General features: G+C 37.5%; 1 long non-coding RNA gene across 1 annotated transcript in view; it reads right to left on the reverse strand.

Annotated features, from left to right (window-relative positions):
- Positions 1 to 4,441: 4,441 nt before the first annotated feature.
- Positions 4,442 to 5,248, reverse strand: part of LOC107104571 — an 8,256-nt gene continuing 7,449 nt past the window's right edge. The window contains exon 4 of the long non-coding RNA XR_001482265.1: positions 4,442 to 4,627. This is a non-coding gene — a long non-coding RNA (uncharacterized LOC107104571). The remainder of the gene's footprint in view (positions 4,628 to 5,248) is intronic.

Below are 5,248 nucleotides of genomic sequence, written 5' to 3' on the forward strand. Positions count from 1 at the left end.
AACAGTCTAAGTTACAGTAATTTTTAGGTAATTAGGTTTGGTTATGTAATTACAGCCTTAGTTACAAAGGTTTTGAGGGTTTTAAACTTCGGGACATTATCACTCAAAAAAATATTTTGTTGGATGAACACAAAAAAAGTATGGAAAGTATTTCCACACGGACATAATATGCTAATATAGAAATAATGTTTTCATTTGTTTGACATTAATGTAAATATGCTGGTTCAACATAAGGTGTTGTTGTTTCTATTACTCAGTTAAAAGGGGTAACTCCAACATAATAATCATTTGTTGGGTTAACATATAACATTTATGGAAAGTAGTTCCACCCAATTATTACATGCTCATTTGGCAAGGGACAGTTTTGTTGAGTGAAATTTATGCAAGCATGCAAAGTAAACAAAAGCTGGCATTACAGTTAGCTAATTACAGGTAACTCCAATGTCACTTTTTAAGGTTAGTTCTACATATTTATCTATATTTGATACAAAACAACTGTAATTATGCCAATCCAACAAGACTAGCGCTTGTCAATCACTTGTTGAGAGCCCTTTCAGTCATATGAAAATCACAAGTTCAGTAAGTCAATGCTGAAATCTATATTTGTTTTAAAGACTGTACAAATTTCTCAACCTAGTTTGTGACACTTGATATCATGTTGAGAGCAGGGGGTGGATAAACACCTAACAGCAAACGGGATTCCTTCAGATTGAACTTTAATGACTGCAAATGAAGAGGAAAAAAAAGAAAAAAACATTTGACTTTACAAAACAACTAAATACAATCAAATAAAATTGCATTATTTTACATCCATAAATCAAAATAAAAAATTCTTAAAATGTTTCTGTATACTACACCTGTAGTTATAGTGTAATGCTACATTCAGATCGCAAGCGCTGAAAGCAGCAAAAAAGCTTCTGCTGCTTCATTTTTTATGCTTGTCTACATTAAGTTCAGACTTCCAGTAAAGTGTGTTTTGTATTGTGTCCAGAAGCTTCCGCTGCTCCTCCCTCTGCTTACCCCCGCAATTGTTGCACACTGGAATTGCATGCACTACACCAGAGAACTTTAAGCNGCAAAAAAGCTTCTGCTGATCATTTTTGATGCTTGTCTACATTAAGTTCAGACTTCCAGTAAAGTGTGTTTTGTATTGTGTCCAGAAGCTTCCGCTGCTCCTCCCTCTGCTTACCCCCGCAATTGTTGCACCCTGGAATTGCATGCACTACACCAGAGAACTTTAAGCTATGTGTATGAAGGGGGAAAAAATTACAGGATTTTGTCACATGAAAATCAATATTTATATAGTATATGCCCATATACTGTACTAAATTCATTTAGTGATATGTTCATCTACTGCATCATTGTGTCAACCGTGTTACCAAACGAAGCACATATATCACACTATGAAGCACTCAGTGATGAAATTAATCATTCAAAATCCTAGAGCGGACAGTAATTCAATTTAATTCAATTCAATTCGGTTTATTTATATTGCACCAATTCACAACACATGTCATCTCAAGGCACTTTACGGTTTACCAGATCATAGAGTGAAACTGATTCACAGTTTTCTGTCTAAGGACAACCAGTTGACTGAATCGACTCATCGAATTGAATGCAATCCCTCACACTAAGCATGCTTGTAGCGACAGTGGAGAGGAAAAACTCTCTTTTGACAGGAAGAAACCGCCAGCAGAACCAGGCTCAATGTGACCGGCAATCTGCAGAGGCCCAGTGGGGATTCAAGGAGACAGAAGCAGAGATACAAAAAGCAACTGTAAAGGCGGCCCCGTCCAGGAAACACACAGCCAGGCAGAGGATTTAGAGAGCACATCCAACCAGTCACAGTCAGAGAAACAGGACTACACTGGAAAAACAACATCCATAAACAAAGGTGTTGATAGCAGCAGCACAGCTGATATTTCTCTTCACGATAGTGTCACAGCCAACTGGTGAACAGACCAGAGGAAGCTACTATAAGAAAAAGCAGAGAAAGCAGAACGATGAAAAGATGTCCCTATGTCCTCCAGAAGTCTAAGCCTATAGCAGCATAGCTATAGAGATAGCTCAGGATAAGCTGAGCCTCTCTAACTATAAACTTTATCAATAGGAAAGTTTTAAGCCTACCCTTGAAAGTAGACAGGGTGTCTGCCTCATAGACTAAGACTGGTAGTTGGTTCCACAGGAGAATTCTAGGAACCACTAGTAAACCTGCAGACTGAGAGCGAAGTGCTCTGTTAGGGACATAAGGAACAATCAGATCTCTGATATAAGATGGAGCTTGGCCATTTAAGACTTTATATGTGAGAAGGAGGGATTTAAATTCTATTCTTGATTTAACAGTAAGCCAATGAGGAGAAGCAAGGATAGGAGAGATATGATCTCTCTTTTTAATTTTCCTCAGAACTCTGGCTGCAGCATTTTGGATCAGCTAAGAGTTATGCTTTTTCTCTGTCTTTTAAACTAAGAGTACATACACATACCAGGTCATCTTAGACATTCATAAAAACACTAGCTTCCCTACAGTGCTCCACAATTTCCAGTGATGATTCTGCTTGTCATTACCCGATCGTATTCTGGTGACCGAGTTGTAATTTTTGGATTACGCATGTGTGGGCAGATCCTCGCGTTGTATATAGTTGTGTGTGTTTTAATAAAGCTCTTTCTTTGCATAAACATCTTCCTGGCAAATGTTCATTTCCTGTATAAATTCATTCATGTCCTTGATGGTAGCCTAATAATAGTGTAGTAGTGTAGGATAACATGAATATACAACATATATATATATATATATATATATATATATATATATATATATATATATATATTTATATATGCCAACCAATCACGAGCGATTTTACTTGTTTAAAAATGAAGTGGTTCCATCCAATACTCAGTAAGAACATTCAAGCCAGACCTGGCCAGCCGCGCGGGTTCGCTGCATTCATATGCTAATTAGGGCCATAAGTACAGCTGATCGCTCTCCACATACGTCAGAGTCCATTTCCGACAATTTGTGGCACTGACAAATGGCCACAAGCGCGGGTTGCAAATTGTCATTAACTGCCGAAAATGAGGGAGATCTGCGGTAGTTTATGGGGATGAAAATCTCACTTTTCATGCAGTGTTATCTACTGATGGTGATCAGAGGGCCCGGTGGCACCAGTGTAGCTTGCCACCATCAGTGTGTGAGTGTGTGTGTGAATGGGTGAATGACTGAATGTGGTGTAAAGTGCTTTGATCAAGTCTCCTGACTTGAAAAAGCGCTATATAAGTACAGGCCATTTACCATTTACCATATCTGTTCGTACATGCGCAGGACGGATCGTGCTTCTAGGACAGATTGGGTAGTGACGCTGCTTAGCAGTTTGAACAACTTCTACGTCTGTCGTTGTTTCCTACATCTGTAAGTCCTGATTAGACTGTCGTATCCACTTCCCAAAAGCCAACTCTTCCTCACTTCTTCTCCTGACTATCCGCAAACAATGAAATATCATACTTATAACGAAACTTCCTGAATATTACAGGCGCCGACATCTTTATTTGCTTGATTACCTCCTTCAATCCTAGAGAACAGTAGTGTGGTAGATCTTCACCAGGAGGCGAATAACCATGCTAGCGTAATGTGTCATAAGTAACCAAGCTCGGCACAATTAACTGATCAAAGCTTAGCACGGATCGGTTTCAGAAGGTAGTCTAAATGGGGCTTTAGTTATACCTTCAGGATATTGATGTCTGTGTTCCCCACCACTAGTTAGAACTGAAGAAGCTTCTTGGATGAGAGGTGAATTGTCTTTCAGAATACTTCACGTCCACTTGCCTAGAATGATTTTTTTCACGCTTTCACGCTTTTGTCACGCTTGAACCTGTCCTGAATTTTCTAAAAATGTAGAAGTATTAAACTTTTTCCCTCAATGCAGTTGAAAACTTAGATGATTACTAAATGTATGAAGTGCTGCTTAATATCCCCCGTGTTATACCCTGCATAAGTCCAACACTCTAGTTCACATTAAATTGAAGTACATTTCTGCATATAAGCATAATGCATATTGTATATTTTTATCAAGTCTTCATCCAAATTCATCAGGAACTGATTGTGTTAAATGATGGAAACTCATTGAAATGCGATTCACTAATAACAGCATTCATAGATTCTTTTCAGTGTGTCACAAAAAAGAACAGAGAAACAAGTCCAGAAAGAATGATTTTATTATGAGCATTTTTTAGCAGGCTTCATATAAAACTTGTAAAAGAACAGTGGATAGACTGTTTGAATAAGTAAAACAGATTAAAAGCATTTCATTATATGCAGCAAAAGTTTCGCTGAAATAATTCAGCGAAACTTCCCTAAAGAAAATCAGCAACTGTTTTGATACCAAAAAGTAAGTCTATTATCAGACACTTAAATTTATTCCTCTTTCTTTTCATCACCAGGCTCCTCTGGACTGTCATTAAAAAATGAGTTGTTCTCTGGTTTAGACACTTTAACTTCTGCATAGACAGTCTCCTGGCGTTCATTGTCTTGCTGTGAGGATGTGTGAGGGGTCTTTTTGTGAAAGTTTACTTCTCCATAATGCAGTTCCTCCTTTTCATTACTGAATGACACATGGCTGTCTCTTGTTTGGCTCTGTGAAAAAAGCCACAGTTGAAACCACATGTTTAAAGCAATAAATAAAAAGACAACTTGTTTTTCCTTATACAAAATCTTTCATGTTTTCAGCAAGATTTGGGAATTTTAACTAAATACTCAAGACATGAGATCTACATTCGTAAAATATTTTTTAATTTCTGCTTTTAAGAAAAACTAGAAACTCCCACAGAGGATGATAATAATGTAATAGATTTTAAAGCTTCTGCAAAGGCCCTGGAATAAGTTAAATTAAAGCCCCTTTTGTGGATACATTTTAGGGAAACAATTCATTACATTTGACAGAACCAAGTATTAAGTACAGGGGTCACTGCATCCTACTGCGTAGGTGTTTGCTGAAGGGAAGTTTGGTGCTCCTCCCAAACTAAATGGCAAGATAAAACAAGAATTTAATGTGGAAATTTTATAACAATATCACATGACATCAGCCATGACCTTTAGCATAACGAGTCCTCTAATGCCTTGTTTCTATTGAGTGAATAATAAAAGAATGGTCTAATCTGGTTATGTATTTTAGGATTGTTTTCATTATCAGACTGGTCAATATTTTCTAAGCCAGACTGCATCCTTTATGGTCTTACGTCTGAGGTGGGTTATTGA

The sequence above is a fragment of the Cyprinodon variegatus genome, unplaced genomic scaffold (assembly GCF_000732505.1).
Source record: "Cyprinodon variegatus isolate N-32 unplaced genomic scaffold, C_variegatus-1.0 Scaffold1797, whole genome shotgun sequence".
Taxonomy (NCBI): Eukaryota; Metazoa; Chordata; class Actinopteri; order Cyprinodontiformes; family Cyprinodontidae; genus Cyprinodon; species Cyprinodon variegatus.